The sequence below is a fragment of the Muscardinus avellanarius genome (genome assembly GCF_963383645.1).
Source record: "Muscardinus avellanarius genome assembly, chromosome: 3".
NCBI classification, from domain to species: domain Eukaryota; kingdom Metazoa; phylum Chordata; class Mammalia; order Rodentia; family Gliridae; genus Muscardinus; species Muscardinus avellanarius.
Window position 1 is genome coordinate 123,991,885 of NC_137788.1, and position 18,099 is coordinate 124,009,983.

At 46.2% G+C, this 18,099-nt stretch overlaps 1 pseudogene across 1 annotated transcript; it reads left to right on the forward strand.

Moving 5' to 3' along the window:
• Nucleotides 1–915: 915 nt before the first annotated feature.
• On the forward strand, nucleotides 916–1,525 carry LOC308259745 (chromobox protein homolog 3-like; annotated as a pseudogene). The gene has a single exon. The product of its transcript is annotated as a chromobox protein homolog 3-like (transcript).
• Nucleotides 1,526–18,099: the final 16,574 nt, after the last annotated feature.

Sequence of the window (18,099 nt, forward strand, 5' to 3'; positions counted from 1 at the left end):
TCCTTGTTCTCCATGACACCCAGCACACAGACCCCAGAGCAAGCAGCTTCCTGTTGTGGCCGTCAGCTCATCTACTCAGCAAATATTACTGTTGTTGGACACTAGGAATGTGATGTCCGACGAAACAGAATCCCTCCCCCCAGAACGGGCTGCTGCAGAATGAGAGTTGCACTTGGGCTTGCCCGGAAGAAAAGCAGGGCTGGATCTCACTGTCTCTCACAGACCGCGGGCTTTCCACGGGGTCTGAGTGAGGCTGGGCTTTTAGTCCCATGTCACAGATGAGTCCAATTCACGTCCCTGCACACGCCACTCCCACTTAAAAGAACACAGTTGAAGGGGAAACTCAGAGTGGATGAGATGTGAGGCAAAAGATGTTCACTGTTGAGGTTTTTATAATAGAAAAAATGAAACCAACCCTAAGTATTATAGGAATGGGAAATTGTTATATCTATGCAATTAAATATTATGTAACACTTTAAAAGGATTATAAAAGAATGTTTACTTTCACAAGTGTTTATTTAATACTAAGTAGAAAACCAGAACAGATTTGGTAATATAAAATAAATCATAAATAAGGGCGGGGCGTGGTGGCGCACGCTTGTAATCCCAGCATTTGGGAGGCTGAGACCGGAGGATCGCGGTTCACGGACAGCCTCAACTACTTAGTGAGGCCCTTTGCAACTCAGTAAAACCCAGTTTCAAAAGAAAGAATAAAAATAGGGCAAGGGGCCGGGCGTGGTGGCGCACGCTTGTAATCCCCACGCTTGGGAGGCGGAGACAGGAGGATCGTGCAGGTTCGAAGCCAGCCGCGCGCGCTGGCTTAGGAGACCCTGTTTCCAAATTAAAATGTAAAAATAGGTCTGGGAGTGTAGCCCAGAGGTAGAAGGGCTTCCAGGAACCCCAGTACCACAAAAAAAAAAAAAATAGGGCAAGGGGTGAAGCTTGGAGGTCGAATGTCCCTGGGTTCCATCCCCAGACCCACAAAAAAATAAAATAAAATAAAATAAAATAAAATAAATGAATGGAAAGAGCAAAAAAGTTGAAGAGGCAGAACCTGAAGAATTTGTGGTGGAAAAAGTACTGGACCGGCGTGTGGTGAACGGGAAGGTGGAGTATTTCCTGAAGTGGAAGGGGTTCACAGATGCTGACAATACTTGGGAACCTGAAGAAAATTTAGATTGTCCAGAATTAATTGAAGCATTTCTTAATTCTCAAAAAGCGGGTAAAGAAAAAGATGGTACAAAAAGGAAATCTTTGTCTGACAGTGAATCTGATGATAGCAAATCAAAGAAGAAAAGCGATGCTGCCGACACCGCGCGGCTTTGCCAGAGGCCTCGACCCTGAGCGGATCATCGGCGCCACAGACAGCAGCGGGGAGCTGATGTTCCTCATGAAATGGAAAGATTCTGATGAGGCCGCCTTGGTGCTGGCAAAAGAGGCCAACATGAAGTGTCCTCAAATTGTAATTGCTTTTTATGAAGAGAGACTAACTTGGCATTCTTGTCCAGAAGATGAAGCTCAATAATTGTTTGCATTGTTTTATATATATATAAAATCTGAGTCTTGGTTATTTGATTTACTAGTGTGAAAATAACTACATTCTAATGAAAATCAAGTTTGCTATGTTGGTTTTGGAAGTAGCATTTGGGGAGTTGCTGGGTTTTTTGTTTTGCATCAGTAGCACTGGTTACTTTGAGCAAATAAAAGCTTTCTGTAGTTGCTTCCTTTATCAGAAAACAGCATTTGATACCATGGTATGTTTCCTCTGCCTTTGTAAATACTGGGAAAATTTCCATAGTCATACTCAAGCAGAGCTTGTCTTAAACTCATATGTCTAAGGACCATTTTGAGTTTTTGTGTGTATGTGCATGTGTGTACATAATATATGTAAACGGTTTTTGTTCTTAAGCATTCATCATAACAAAAACCACAGTTTTTAAGTGCATGTTTCTAAGATGACATTCTTTTGAGCAAACTATGAAATATATCACCTCAAGTTAAATTGAAAATTTTTTTTCAAAGCCATAACCTTTCAAGTTGTTGATTCTATAGCTCATTGGACATTTAAGTTGGATAATTTAAAAGCTGCAGCAGAGAGGAGTGGCAGACAGTGAGCCGAGGTGAGCCGCTGCGGAACAGCCGGGCGGGATTTGGCAGATATCTCGGAGCAGGGAGCAGCTAAAGCTCCCAGGGGCTGGGCTCAGCGCACCCTGCAGGGACTCAGAGTGGAGTTCAAAAACAGAAAATAAATATGCCAGCCTCAAGGACGAGGGTGTAGTATCGGCGCCATATTGCTACCGAGGGCAGCAGCAGCGAATTCACCGAATCCACAACAGCTCCATCTACGCACTCAAATTGCGTAAATTGAGTGCGTAAATCTACGCACTCAAATTGAGTCAAATTGCGGCCCCTAGAGGAGAAATCTCAGTACTGTATTCCCAGGGACTTGACCCAGTGGGGGAGTGGTGGTGGCAGAGATATTACACCATAGGAGAACACCCAACCTGGCACCCCCCATGGTCTAAAGCAGCCTCGATTGACTCCCTGGGTCTGAGACTCTGCGATACAACCCAGTAAAGGAGTAGTGGGGTCTGAGATACCACAGCCTCGAGATCCAGAGCACCTTAAGTGAAATCGTAGTGACCCAGGGAAGAACCCAGAGAAGGCACAAACTTCCGAAATCATGGGAAAGAGGAATAACAATGGGGCAATGAATGCCCACAACCCCACAACATCAGAACCTGATAAAACAGAAATGCAGAGATTTATAGAAGATCAAATCAGGAAAATAACTGTGGAAATAATAGAGGTGTTTCGAAAAGAATTCAGAGAGAGCCAAAAAGAGATAAAGGATGCAATTAATGAAGTAAAGGCCTCAATTCAAAGTACAAACAACCGATTAGACCACATGGAGAATAGAATCTTGCTCCTAGAAGATGATCATTCAATAAATGAACGCATAGTTTCTAATTAAAAAAAAAATCCGACAGCAGGAATCTGATATTGAAGAAATATGGGCCCATTTTAAGAGAGCTAACCTAAGACTAATTGGAATAGAGGAGGGAAAAGAAAGTGAAACCAAAGGGATCAACAATCTCTTCAAGGAAGTAATAGCAGAAAATTTTCCAAACATAGAGCAAGAGGTTGATACACAGGTCCAGGAAACTTATAGAACCCCTGTTAGAGAGGATCAGAGAAGAGGATCCCCACGCCACATAATTGTCAAAATGACCAATGTGGAAGCCAAGCAGAGAATCTTAAAGGCAACAAAAACAAAGGGCCAAGTGACATTCAGAGGCAAACCAATTAGAATCACTCCAGACTTCCCAAACCAAGTCATGAGAGCCAGAAGGGCTTGGAGTAACATATTCCAAACTCTGAAAGAAAACAACTTCCAGCCAAAAATTTCCTACCCAGAAAAACTTTCTATCAAATTAGATGGGGAAATAAGAAGCTTCCACGATAAACAGAAACTGAAGGAATTTATGTCTTCAAAACCAGCACTAGAGAAAATACTCAAGGAGATTAACTACAAAGAAGAAATAGGTAACACACACCAGAGCCAGAGAAACAAGATTTTTCATCCAATAGACAACTAAGTCTACATACTATGGCCATCATCATTGAAAGATGAAATCGTTCAAGAGATAACATGATTTCCAGTCCGGGGTTGGCAGGGAAAGTGATGTTTCCCTGGTTCTCAGGAGACACTTATTCTTTAATGACAATGCTCTGGAACTTGTCTAAGGCAACACAGCAAGAACATTAAGTCCCAGTCATGGCAAGCAGAACAAGGTTGAACAAAGAATTCTAAACCCGAGGATAGGAAAAACCAGAACTAGTCCCCAAACTACTGCCAAATTGCTATGTGGTCTTGAATAAATCAATCTTTATCATTCAGTTCCCTTCCCACATGCCTATAATTCTGAATTTTCACAAATAAAACAACTACTGCATGTAAAAAAAAAAAAAAGCTGCAGCAGTAAAGTCCATATATCTTTATAATTACATAAATACAAGTTTATTAGCAAAATTCTTTAAAGAAAAATACTATCACTACCAATAACATCCCCTCCTAGACAAGAATACTACACAAATCCTGATTTCTGCTAGTTAACTAAGCAAGACCTGGTAAATGAGCATTTTTTAAGTTCCTCTGGTGAGCCATTCCTTTAAGAAAAAAGGCTGGGCATGGTAATGTTTCAAAACAAACTTAAAAAGGGGCTGGAGTGTAGCTTGAGGCAGAATGCCCCTGGACTCCATCCCCACCCCGTGCCCCCCACACTCAGCTTGATGCCTAGGAGTATAGTGGTGTACCCCATAATCCCAGGATCTGGGAGGCTGAAAAATAGCAGATTCAAGACTTGTGCACAGTGGCTTGGCAAGACCCTGTTTGGAAATAAATAGGACTGGGGGGTAGATGGTGGTAGAACTCCCTGGGGGTTGAGTCCTAGTGCCACATTTTTTTTATTTTAATTAAAATCTAAAAGATCATGATACATGGAATGTCTCATGATTGATGAGAACATGAATGGGCAATTTAGGACCTGACATAAGTGAGCACATTTTTACGATCTAAATTTTTGACCTGCATGCATTTACCCCAACTCATTCCTTAACATGTAGGCCCAGTCTTTTCAGTATTTGGTTTACCGGTTCAATACAAAATCAAGAAATAACTTTGTAGTAATCAGAATGTTATCCAACTGTATATTGTTTATTGTAAATACTGGTGAGCAGTGGTCAATAAATAGTTTTATATTCCTTTAAAAAAATAAAAAATAAAATAAAAAATAAAATAAATCATAAAAATAAACAGAATGTTAGGAGGCTGAGACAGGAGGATCACGTAGGTTCCAAGCCAGTCTCAGCTACTTAGTGAGGCTCTCAGCAACTTAGTGAGACCCTGTTGCCAAATAAGATATAAAAAATAAACAGAATGAAAGAAATAATATTTAAGTATTAACAATGATGGTGTTACGTGGGAGCCCTGCTCTTGTTGGCTCTTCTTTTCCTTCTTTCTTTCTTTTTTTTTTTCTGTGGTACTTGGGATCAAGCCCAGGAAGCTACACTCCCAGCCCTTTTTGTTTATTTATTTATTTTTATTTTGAGCCTAGGCTGGCCTTGCACAGTCAATCTTCCTGCCTCAGGCTCCCAGTACTGGATCACAAGTGTGTGGCCACGCCCGGCTCCTGTCCACATCCTCACGGTCCACAGTTGCCCCCTCTGTCTTGCCTCATCCCATAACTCACCTTCTAAAGGGCGAACTAAGCCATCACTTCTCACGTTGTCCAGTTCTTCAGAAATCATCCAAAACAAGCACATCTAATGCCTGATATTTTTCTGCCCATTTTGCTTTATTAAAGTAGAACAGAATGGATACATTTCATAACACAGATAAGGGGAAATGTTCTAAAAATAAGGCTAACGACAGTAGCTTTCTATTTCAGCATCCAGATGAAGACAGAATGTGTTTTGGCACCAATCATACCTCGGCTAAAAATTAAATTGGAAGCGTCTGCTCTGGAAGGTGGAGCAGCCATACTTCTCTCTAATCTCCCCATTAAGTGCAAATAAAAGCTGTAGGAAATATATCTATAATAAATATAATAGTACTTGAAATCTGGAGATGAGAGCAGGCTGGAGACTTCAGGACCTGAACGATACCATGGTACGATCCCTGGGTTTTCTTTTGGTTTTGTATATCACTACTTGCTGCTAAAGAGGCCAGCAACTCGAAACACTAATGAACACGGACCACAGAATCTCCAACAACAAACTATGTCCAGCCAAAGGACAGAAAAGAAGCAGCCTACCAACCAAGAAGTCTTTTATATAATAATTGCCCCACTTCGGCCACAGGTGAAGGTCTGTGGGGGCCTATACTTCTGCCTTCCCAAGGCTGCAGTGAGGTGCCTGGCATCCCGGCAGGATGGTATCAGAGAAGTCCAAGTAGGAGACCAGGATTTTCATCCCCACCACTTGCAGCAAGACACCCCCCAAGCATCAGTGTAGACCATGTTGGGGGGGGGGGCGGTCCTGGACTCCCACCTTCCCCCAGGAGGAATGAGGCACCCTTCCCGCTCTTCAGTGGGGTTGTGCTAAAGGGGGCCTTGAGAAGAACAAACTTTTGCAGCCCCTGCAGTAAAAGATCCCCCTCTACTGTGGCATTAGTGTAAACCATGCTGGGAGGTGGAAGACTTCCACCCCAGCTAGCAGAAATAAGGAGCCTCTATCTTAGGTATCAAAAGACCGGATAGGGAAGTCAGACTCCCCTGCCAGAGTGAAATCAGGGAAGGCCGGTTAAAACAGGAAAATGTCAAAACCAGGGCCAGAGTCTCCTAATATAATATCAAGATGTCCAAGTTCAGCAAAAAATCATTCATTATATGAAGAGCTTAGAAGATCTTAAACTGATGAGGACAGGAATGAAGTATGGGACATTTTGATTCCAGAAGAGACAAAACTGCACTGGGCACAGGGCTGGACCCAGGCTAGAAGGCCAACACTGGAAACCTGTCCTCTCTCCTCTGACCCAGCACCTGTGCTCTGGACACCTCCCCCATCAAGGGGCCCCAGCACTTCTGGGCTTATGAGTTTACTATGCATTATGGTCGAGCTAAAATGGGAAAAATACAAAATCAGAGTTTAAGTGTAGTGTACGTTGAGTTGTTCTTGGTGTTTTGACTTGATTTCTTTATATTTGATAAGCACATTATCAGTAGTTGACAGTGTTACACCTTCTATGTCTTAGTACTTATATGTGATACTTCTTTCTTACTCCTCATGTTAGACTTTCATCACTGTGATCAAATACTTGAGAAAAACTAACTTAATGGAAGAAAAACTTCTCTGGTTCATTGGCTCAGAGGTCCCAGTCCATGCTTGCCAGCTCCATTATTTCTGGTCCTGTGCCAGCACAGAGCGTCATGGCTGAAGGACGTAGCAGAGCAAAGCTGCTCACCTAAGGTGGCTGGGAGCAGAGAGAGAGAGAGAGAGAAAGGGACAATAAACACCTTCAAATGTACGCACCCAGTGACCTGTCTCTTCCATCCCACCTCCTGAGTTTTCCATCACCTCTCAGTAGTGCCAGCCGGGGCCAAGCCTTCAACACATGAGCACACGGGGACATTCCAAATCCAAACTATGACATCGTTGAGTCAGGAAGAGCTGCTGTGTCTCACTCTCAGGAGCTGAAGGTTTCTAGCTCCTGGGTGGCCCATCTTATTTAAAACCACTTTGTTTGGGGATAATCCTCTTAGATCCCAGTGTGTCAGCTTCCGTGGGAGTCTGTGTGTCCCACGTCCAGCACAGCACAACACACAGAAGACCAAGGCCCGGGAGAGCTTCTCATCAGACAGCCAGCAACAAGCAACCCGGGAGGAGTCCAACAGGAGAGGCCAGGAGTCGACAAAACCCGCAAGCAGATGCCAGGGAACTGGGCGAGTAGAGGATGTCACAACGGGCAGGACAGAGGAAGCAAAACACTGCAGGCGGTGGAACCCAAGGACATCCACTTCGGAGCTACACCCCCAGCCCTATTTTTAGTTTTTATTTTGAAACAGGGTCTCATTAAGTTGCTGAGGGTCTCCCGAGATTGCTGAGGCTGGCCTCCTAAGTACTGGGATTGCAGCCGGGTGCCACCATGCCGGCTACACGGAAGCTTTTAAAGGCCCAGGTGTAAGTCTCAATTTGCTCTGTGAAGTCTCAAAGGCGCCACCTGTCACCTGGAGATGACCGATTCAGTGGCCTGGGTGTTCCCCGGGGGCAGCCCGCCCTGGACAAGCGCTATTGAATAGAATCAAGGCCGCTCACTCACAAAGCTGCCCTGGACAAGCCCTATTGAATAGAATCAAGGCCGCTCACTCACAAAGCCGACAGATGTCTTTATACCCTGCATCAGAGATGGTGTCAGGATCAGAGGGAATAACTGGCAGCATCCCTGATCAAAACAGACACCAAGTCACAGCATATTTAGTGGAAAATGCATGGGGGGAAAGCTGAATTCTCCATCCTGGCTGAAGCACCTATTACATCACTGCTAAGAGGAAGGCATTTAGTAAGTCTTACGTTTTATCTGGAGCAGGTTGTTTATGGAACAAGACAGCAGCCCAATCTTCAAGCTCCTGGTACAGCACAAACCATCCTGATGCGAACAAGCATCCCTAGCACATTAATCTATAAATATTTGTTGAGTGCACCTACTATGTGGTAGGTACCAACCTAGTTGTTCATCAACATATGAGTGAAGAGCATGTGGTATACATGCAAAATAGAACATTATTCGGCCATAAAAAGGAATGAAATCCTGTTATTTGTGACAAGATGGATGGCACTGGAGGATATTATAGTAAGTGAAATAAGCTAGGCACAGAAAGACAAATACTGCATTCCTCACTCAGGCATGAGCCTAAAAAGTCAACTTCATCAAGGTAGAGAGTTGAATAGTGTTCACCAGAGATGAGGAAGTAGGAGGATAGAGGAAAGTCAGACAATGGGCAACAAAATATAGAGGATAAGTTCTAGTGCTCTACAGTGCAAAAGGGTGATTATAGTTCACAGCAATTATATATTTTATAAAAAACTAGAAGAGTTCAAAGTTTCCCAATACTATGACAGAGGCCAGGCACAGAGACCCGGTTGGGAAAGAGAGTCTATTTCCACTAGGGGAGCTTAGAGGACTAGAGTCCAAGATCTGAGCCCCTGGAGGGTCAGCACACAGATTAGATAGCCTCAGGGCAAGGGGCAGGTCTGGATTGCCCACCAGGTACAGAAACATGGGTTAGGTCTCAATTTCTCTCCCTGAGCACAATTTCCTCTGCTTCCACATGGTTGGTGGGGACCCCAGTTAAGGAAATGAGTTCTAGACGAAGTGTTGGCACCATCTTAGGCTTCTGCCTCCTCCTCCTCCTTGAGAACCCACCATAACACTCATTTGGGGGGGTCTCATATTATGAACACCTGCCTGTGGAAAGGGGTCACCCACAATAGCACTGTCCGAGCCTGCCGGCAGGGAGAAAGGATTGGGAAGGTGAGGCTGGCTCGTTTTGGGTAACCCTGGCAAAGTCCAGACATGGAGAGTGTCCTCAGGCTTTGGCCGTGCGTAGACCAGCCAGCCTTCTGGCTGTGACTGGAGCAGGGCCTGGTGTCTTTTCCAGGGGCAGGGGGCAGGCATTTTCAGGGTCCACTGAAGCTTCCCACAGCTATTCCGGGGTAGCCCTTGAGATGGCTGTGATGGATCCAGGCAGCCATGCCAGCTACTTTTGCAGCTGTGGGGGTAGTTAAGAGAATAGTAGAGGGTCCCTTCCACCGCGCTTTTAATGGAGTTGGGTTCCAGTCTTTTACCCACGCTGAGTCCCCTGGCCAGAACAGGTGCACAGGAAAGAAAAACTAATTAGAGCCCTACTTAAAACCCAAGTAAGTCTCATTTCCTGACAAAAGTTTTCCCAAAACAAAGTTTGATTTTAATAGTTTCACCAAAGCTTTACATAAGTTTGCATTTAAGTTTTACAGTATCCAGAATCCAAATTTTTGGCAACCTAGACCCAAAGACAAAGCAAATTCCATACTGTTTTCTTACAATCCATGGACCCAAATAAGTTATCTTTGGCTTTAGGAAGCCAAGAGCAAAGCCGGGCGTGGTGGCACACCCTTGTAATCCACGCACTTGGGAGGCTGAGACAGGAGGATCGCACAGGTTCGAAGCCAGCCTCAGCTACTTAGTGAGGCTCTCAGCAACTTAGTGAGACCCTGTTTCCAAATAAAGTATAAAATAGGTCTGGGAGTGTAGCCCGGAGGTAGAAGGGCTTCCAGGAGCCCCAGTACCACAAAAATAAAATAAAATTTAAAAAGCCAAGAGCATTTATTTCAAAGCATTCAGCTGTTTCCATTTACCCAGCCAGGCGTGGTGGCGCACGCTTGTAATCCCAGCATTTGGGAGGGTGAGACAGGGTGAGGCCCTCTGCAACTCAGTGAGACCTGGTTTCAAAATAAAGAATAAAAAATAGGGCAGGGGTGTAGCTCGGAGGTCGAATGCCCCCTGGGTTCCATCCCCAGACCCACCCAAAAAAAAAATTACCCAATTTATTTTAGGTCCTTTATAGGTTATCCCTGAAAATGAAACAACAGGTTAACATTAACATGTGAAGCCACTTTTTCAAAGAGAACCCCAAACAAAAGTGAAGCTTACTTGTGCAGGGCGCCATGGAGACGGGGGCTGGTTTCCATACCGCGCCCGGGCCCCTCCGCACAGAACGCTCCGTGGAGATTCCCTGGCCCCGCCACCTAGCTTGCCTCCCTCCTGCTCTCATGGGTGGGGGTGGAGGTGTCACCTCCACACGCTATGCTTGGCTCCTTGTCCACATGGGCCAGTTAGCCATAGGAGAGCACCTCGACTCCCACCCAGCACATGGGGAACTCTGGTGAGCTCCCAGCGCCCTGGGCTCCCACTTGCTTTCCCTTTCTCACACACGCCCTGGCTGCAGAGCCCTGGAGAAAGCTGGGGAGCAGAGAGGGCACTGGGGTCATTCTCGAACCCACTGCAAAGGCAGGCCACGCCAGGGAGTGACTTCTCCAGGTAAGACCCGGGCTACGTGTGCAGAGGTTTTGTCCTAGAGTTCGTCCACCTGCTCCTGGGGGAGCACCGCCTTTGCAGCCCAGCTCCTAGGCATGGCGGCCAACCAGCCGCAGCACCATCCAGATGTTCTGAGAAATAAGCACCTGGGAGTTCCCATGAGGAGGACTCGACTGCCACTTGGCTCCTCTGAACTAGATCCGGGAGTCCCTGAGCTGGCTCTAGTAGCTCGAATGCTGCAAGTTGGTCCTTTTCCACCCCCCCCCACCATGTGGCTTTACGTAGAGGTTCAGTAATCACAGCATAGTTAGGGGTGCGGAGACACCACAGCCCCCAGGAACTCTCTTAAGGCTCTCCTGGGGGTTGCACTAGGATGGCTCAGGCCACTTCTCTTCTCCTGGTTCCTAAAAGTCGCTCTCCCCATATTGAGTGGCTGGCTGATGAGATCCAGCCAAATGCTGAAGACGGCTAGGCAGCTGAACCAGGTGGCAGTGGCCGGGAGGAGGCCGAGGAGGGTACTAGCAGGAGAGGTGTGCTTCAGGCAGGCTGGCAAGGGATGATGTTGCTGTCTTCTCCATCTCTCCTGGCATGGGTGAATACCCCCCAATGCTGTCTCAGGGAAATGGCTCTGGCTCCAGACTTGATTCGTTCAGTGGCCTATTGGCCCCTCTCCCTGCCCCGGAGCAGTGCTTCCAACACTCCTAGAGGCTCACCATATCTTGTGGGTCATAGGATTTTCTGTGAGTAAACAGACTAGCATACACCGCTGGGGCCACAGCCCCCCATGGGCAGTTTCTTCAACCCACCAGGTAGCTGCCTGGAGAGTGAGAAGCAGCCTCTGCAAGCTGCCAAGGTAGGATTGCTCGTTTGACAGATGGACTGGATCAAATCCACAAGGACCTGCGGTTTTTCTGAATAGGAGGGTAGGGTGGTGACGTTTCTAGCTCCTAGGTTTCTGACCCAAACTGGTGCCTTTTCCAAAAGTTTCAACATTTCCTGTTTGCCCCTGGCTACTAGAACTTAAGACCAGACCCCTCAGCCGTGGAGGAGGATGGATGGCCAATTGGAGCTGAGAACAGAAAATCAAGCTTTTCTCGGTGCACTGTAGTTCAGATGCACATGACAGCAATAGGAAATGATGTAATGAAGATCCTACTCAGGTCACGTCTCCAGGTAAACCCAGGGAGACAGCTAATGGCACTCTAAAAATGGTCCCTTTGTCAGGGTTTCAGTGTCGATTACTGATCACACACAGAAAGAAGCCCAGTGACAGCGCAAACAGAACCTGCCCAGGACCCGTGCTCAAACATGGACTTTCAGTATAGACGCATGCCACAGCACCTCATGCAGATCTTGAGAAAGCTCGATCAGGGGATCCGCAACGGCGTAGATCCCCCGTGAAGAATGTCTAGCATTCCTTTCTTCATAAAATTATTTTAGGATTATTTGGATTAATATGTATAATTGGAATTTTATGTATAAACATTATAACTAAAACTGATGGGCAGTGGCTTGTGGGAGACTCAGGCAGCAAAGATATCTTCCCAAGGATAAAGTTATTGGGCCAAACATTAAGTTCAAACTGACCTTAGTTTGAGCCACTGTATCAGATCAGGTTTGAGTCCGCTTTATAAAGTGAGACAAAGCACACTATGACTAATTAATTGCCTGACACCCGCCCTGATGTGTGTAAATAATAACATTTCCTGTCCTTGAAGATCCTGCTTGCGTGACTATGCACTTGCTTTTCTGCCAACAAAAAAAAGTATAAAAGTTGTAACAAATACTGAATAAAACGGAGAAGTTTGAATCTGAATTCGTGTGTCCTCTTCTCTCATCAACCTCGGTTTCCCCTCACCTTTAAACGAACCTCGACTCTGCTAGGGCTGGACCCCGGCAGACACATTCGACTCATTTGATTAGAACCGCTGCTATCAGCCAGCAGGAAGAATTAGAACTAGTTCTCTCCGTTCATTATCTACAAATCCATTCCCATGAGTTGATATAATAATGAAGCAAGAGTAAAATCTGAAAAGTTGGGTCCCTCCCGGACGTGATCTCACAGCGGAAACCCAGAAACCAGAAGTGGAGATATCGCGAGACTCCAGGTGCCTCAAGAATCCAAACATCGCGAGACTCCGGATGTCACGAGAGAACTGGCATGCCTATAAAACATCGGTGCCTCCGATCTGCCACGTGACTCAGCCGGCCGATCAGGACTATGTGCAACTCTCCAGACGCATGGCCCATCGGTCCCTTCCCCCACGGCCGGCTGACTCTCCAGAGGGTGCCGGGTCTGGATAAAACAGCAGTCTCTGATAACCTGATTGGTGTTTTTGCCTCCCTCCTAAACCCCCTAAGTATTTTCAACTATTCAAAATCCACAAGAGGTTTTATTTTATTGTTATTTACTTACTTTTGCATACCGGGGATGGAACCCAGGGGCAGTCTACCTTCGAGCTACACCCCTAGCCCTATTTTTTATTCTTTATTTTGAAACAGGGTCTCACTAAGTTGCGGAGGGCCTCACTAAGTAGCCGAGGCTGGCCGTGAACCGCGATCCTCCTGTCTCAGCCTCCCAAATGCTGGGATTACAAGCGTGCGCCACCACGCCCGGCTCACAAGAGTTTTGTACAGAAGGTTCACCTGAGAGCCCAGCTAGTCACAGTAGCTTTTAATACTTCTGAGGGTGCCTGGCACTGTGCTGAGAGCTCTGTGCATGTTAATTACTTCTTCCACCCACCCCATAATGTGGGTACTGTTGCCATCCCAGCTCACAGTGAGACCAAGAGATGCCAGGCTTTCGGTCTCACAGCTGGTAGGTGGCGACACCCTTTCCTATGACATCAGCATCCGAGTGAGATGAGGCAGCTCAGTTACATCAGTGACTCACAACCCTGCGTGCCGATCAGGATCACTTGGTGTGCCTTTATAAGGTTATGTGTTGGGTGCTTGCTATGTGAATTTCATCAAGGAATAGGAAACACCCAAACTCGGGATAAATTGAGGCTCAAAATGTTCGGTAGTTTTCCTGATCACCAAGCCCACAGGCTTCAATTCAGGAACACCGCCAAACACAGTTCAGGTGCTTCTGATCACTCCTAGGGCTTTGCATCACAAAACGTTCGAAATATTCTGTAACTTAAAACTCTCTCCCCCCACAAGACATTTTTCTCTCCTTTCGGAGGTTTTACGATGCATTGTCACTAGCCAGTCTTACTATTTCCACCGCTGATTAAAGACTGGGGTGGCCTATGGTGACTAATTATGACACAAATCACTTTAGCCCCAGCTGTACCCATGCTCTTCCCTGGAAATATGACGGGTCCTTGTGCTTGAGATCTCCGGTGATGATGACACCCAAACCTTTTGAACTATTGAATGAACTTTCTGCAGGTCACCCTACATTAAGAGCTGGCCACTCTGCCTCACAGAGGGCCAGTAGCTTACCAGGACTTAATCCCCCCCCCATATTCCCCAGTATATCCTTTCTTGAATTTTTAATCATTGTTTTAATAAATGCTTTCCTGTGTCCTTCACATTTCTGCAACACAGATAAACACTTTGCTGGTCTCTGGCCAGTGCCCTCGCAGGGATATGTCAGGCCCTTCGCTTTGGCAGGCCTGTGATCCTAGCTATCACGTCAGTGCTGCCCTGAGCCATGAGGTTGCCCTGGAACTGCAGACAGAACTCCCCACTCGCTTCGGCCCTGTGGCCTGGGAGCAGAAGCCACGGTCCATCGTCCTTCTCAACCACATTTCACAGTGTTCAGCCATTCAACACCCTCCCTTTTCTCCTGGGCACTGGTTTCCCAACGGTCACCTAGTGCCAGCACTTGGGGTTGATCAGACCCCCTTCCATGCAGTAGGACAGGCCTCTAGCTGCCCTGGAGCTTTCCTACCATGATTCAGACATCTGATACTCCTCATTGCATCCTAAATCTGTACTTCTCCTCAGGGGGCGACATAGGACATCAACTTCCCTGTTGATGCCTCCCACACAGGGGCAGAGGAGCCCCTGGCGTGCTCAGTGGGCCAGTATCACCAGGGAGGCTGGGTCCCCTGTGTCCAGTTGAGGGAGCCTTGGGCCAGGATCTCCTGTACCTCAAGCCCCATGTTAGGCGCCAAAAATATTGCAGAAAGATAGGCACAGAGAGATGATAACCTGGAGGGAGACTTGGCTGGAGAGGAGATTTTCTTTATTTTTGCCAGCAGGGCTCAGAGGACTAGAGTCCAAAGTCTGAGCTCCAAGGGAGTCAGCACAGGATTATATAGCCTCAGGGCAAGGAAGCCCTTGATTAGCTCAACAGGTATGGAGGCTTGGGTTAGGTTCCTTTCTTTTCCTGAGACTGATTTCCTCTAACTGTTCCCACATGGTTTGTGGGGAGTCTGGTTAGAGAAAATGAGTTCTAGATGGAGAAAGTTTGGGCGCCATTTTAGGCTCCTACCTCAGTACAAACAACTGATATGCTTAAGGAGATGGAAATGATAATTATCTTGATCTGGTCATTTTATATTGCATATATCAAATTATCACACTGTACCTCCACAATATATACAATTATGCAGTAAAATTAATTTTTTTGCGGGTCTAGGGGTGGAACCCAAGGGCATTTTACCTCCGAGCTACACCCCCTGCCCTATTTTTTATGAAACCAGGTCTCACTGAGTTACAGAGGGCCTCACTAAGTAGCTGAGGCTGTCCGCGAACCGCAATCCTCCAGGTCTTAGCCTCCCGAATGCTGGGATTACAAGCATGCGCCACCACGCCCGGCTGTAAAATTAATTTTTTAATTGTAGAAAAAGTAGGGTTCTATAAGCAAAAAGCCAAAGGGGGAAATAGCAGCCGAGTAGTCAGCCAAAAGTACATGATTTAATTAACTTTTATCTTCATCATCTAGATACAGCCATGGTTTTTCAATGGGAACGTGGTGGGTAAGAACTGCTGCTTGGTAAGAACAGAGGTCCCCACTTCATTGACTTTCCCTCCTTCCTCCTCCGATCTCAGTCAATACCTTGCTCCCCTATGGAATGTCAACTCATGAAGGTTTGATAGGGCTTTCTTATAAAAGTATATGATGTGGCTAGACTTCTCATGTTGATTTTCCACTGGCTGGTGTCTATCTTTTCAGGAAAAAGAAGAGCTTATGCAAAGAATAGACACACGTCAGAGCTTACTCGAAGCAGGTCCTACTATGGCCCATGGTGTTAATAGTCAGCTTTCACAGGGCTTCCCACATTAAAACAATGCTCAGCTCAATCCTCCCAATAGTGAGAAATCACGAGCTCGTTCCCAGCCGGCAATGCCTCGTCACCAGTTCTCCCAGAACTTTGTTTTCCGTGTCTCACCATCTCCAACCAGACTCAGATCTCCTGCGGTCTTTGTTTCAATGAGCGCTTCCTGCTTTGTGACATTTATTTGAATTTGAACTTTCTTCCTCTTCACCAAAAAGTCTAACATCCCAGGTCACATGTGTCTAAGGAGTTGATCTGTGTTTGCACAGACAACGTGGGCATTCTTAAGAACTGCAAATTACCACGCAGGATCCGCTCAGCACCTCTGGGAACTCCTTACTTTTGTGGAGGCTTGTGTTTACCTTTGAAGTGCTTTCCAGCCCATCCTCTTGAAGTCAGAGCCCCGCTCTGCTCATCTGTTCTGTCCGCCACCCTCATTCAGAAGAGCCGTCAGTCAGTGTGTGAAGCAGGCTGTGTCTGTGGAGAATCAAAGCATCACAGCCACGGCAGAGGACAGGACACGGCGGGCCTTGTTGTTTGTACACAGGCCTTCGTCTCCTTGAAAAGTATCTCTGTTTGAAATGAGTGAGGCTTCAAGAGCCATCTTCCTCTGGGATTTTCCTGCTGAAAGTCCTGTGAGGCGCCATTACTAGAAAGTAGAGAATGAAAGGCAAATCTGAGACAGGCTCTGGGCTTCCTGGGCAAGGGACTTACACCTGGACTCCATCTGGCTGACTGCTGGACATTTGCCTTCAGTTTGTGGATTGGGGTTTGCAAGGTTAATATCAAAGAAATTTTGTATTTTCTCCCAGTGATTATGCTTAAAAATTATATAAAGCCAGGTGTGGTGGCACATACTTGTAATTCCTGCATTTGGGAGGCTGAGACCGGAGGATCGTGGTTCATGGACAGCTTCAGCTATTTAGTGAGGCCCTCCATAACTTAGTGAGACCCTGTTTCATAATAAAGAATAAAAAACAGGGCAGGAATGCCAGGCGTGGTGGCGCACGCTTGTAATCCCTGCGCTTGGGAGGCGGAGACAGGAGGATCGCACAGGTTCGAAGCCAGCTGCACGCACTGGCTTAGGAGACCCTGTTTCCAAATAAATAAAATAGGCCTGGGAGTGTAGCCTGGAGGTAGAAGGGCTTCCAGGAACCCCAGTACCACCAAAAAAAAAAAAAAAAACAGGGCAGGGGATGTATCTCAGAGGTTGAATGCCCCTGGGTGTCATCCCCAGACCCGAAAAAAAAAATTATATAAAATTCCCTCAGCAAGGGCCTTGCTCAGAAGTAAGACAGACTCCCCTCTTTGCCAGTGCCTATTAAGGAAGGATCCATTGTTGAAAGTAGTGGAGTGGCCATCACTACTGGTTGCTATGGTCACCGCTCTGGACCAGATGATTAGCTGGTCCTTGACCCAGCCTTTCCACCTAACCATCATCTCCTCTGCAGCAAGAGGCCTTCTTATTCCCTAAACCATTTTGTCAGATTACAGGGAAATAAGTCTATAGCTTTCTGTGGTACTTTGTAACTCTTCTGTAATGACTTTAATGTTGATGACTGCTACAGCATCTCATGCAGGCCTTGAGCAAAAGCTAGGCCAGGGGACTCGCAACAGCCTAAGTCCCCCGTAAGTATGATCAGCATCTCCTTCAAAAAAAATTATTTTAAGATTATTTAGGCCGGGCGTGGTGGTGCACGCTTGTAATCCCCATGCTTGGGAGGCAGAGACAGGAGGATCGCGCTGGTTCGAAGCCAGCCAGGCTGGCTTAAGAGACCCTGTTTCCAAATTAAAAAGTATAAAAAAATAGGTCTGGGAGTGTAGCCTAGAGGTATAAGGGTTTCCAGGAACCCCAGTGCCACACACACACAAAAAAATAAGATTATTTAGATTAATATGTGCAATTGGAATTTTATGTATAAGCATTATAACTAAAATAGATGGGCAGCGACATGTGAGAGACTCAGTCAGCAAAGATCTTTTTTTTCCCCAAGGATAAAGTCTGGGCCAACATATAAGATTAAGTTCAAGCTGACCTTGTGATATGAGGCAAAGCATACTTTCTCTGATTTATTAAATGTCTGGCACCCTGCCCTGAAGTCTGTTAAAGACTTTTTCTGTCCTTTAAGTTTTCTGCTTGTATGGCTGTGGTTTTGTCTATCCTGCCAAGAAAGAAAGTATAAAGATTGTAGCAAGTCCTGAATAACGTTAGAGAAGCTTGCATCTGGTCTCGTGTGTCAGAGTCTTCTCTCGCGCGACCTCAACTCCTCTCACCAACACATGACCCCCGAC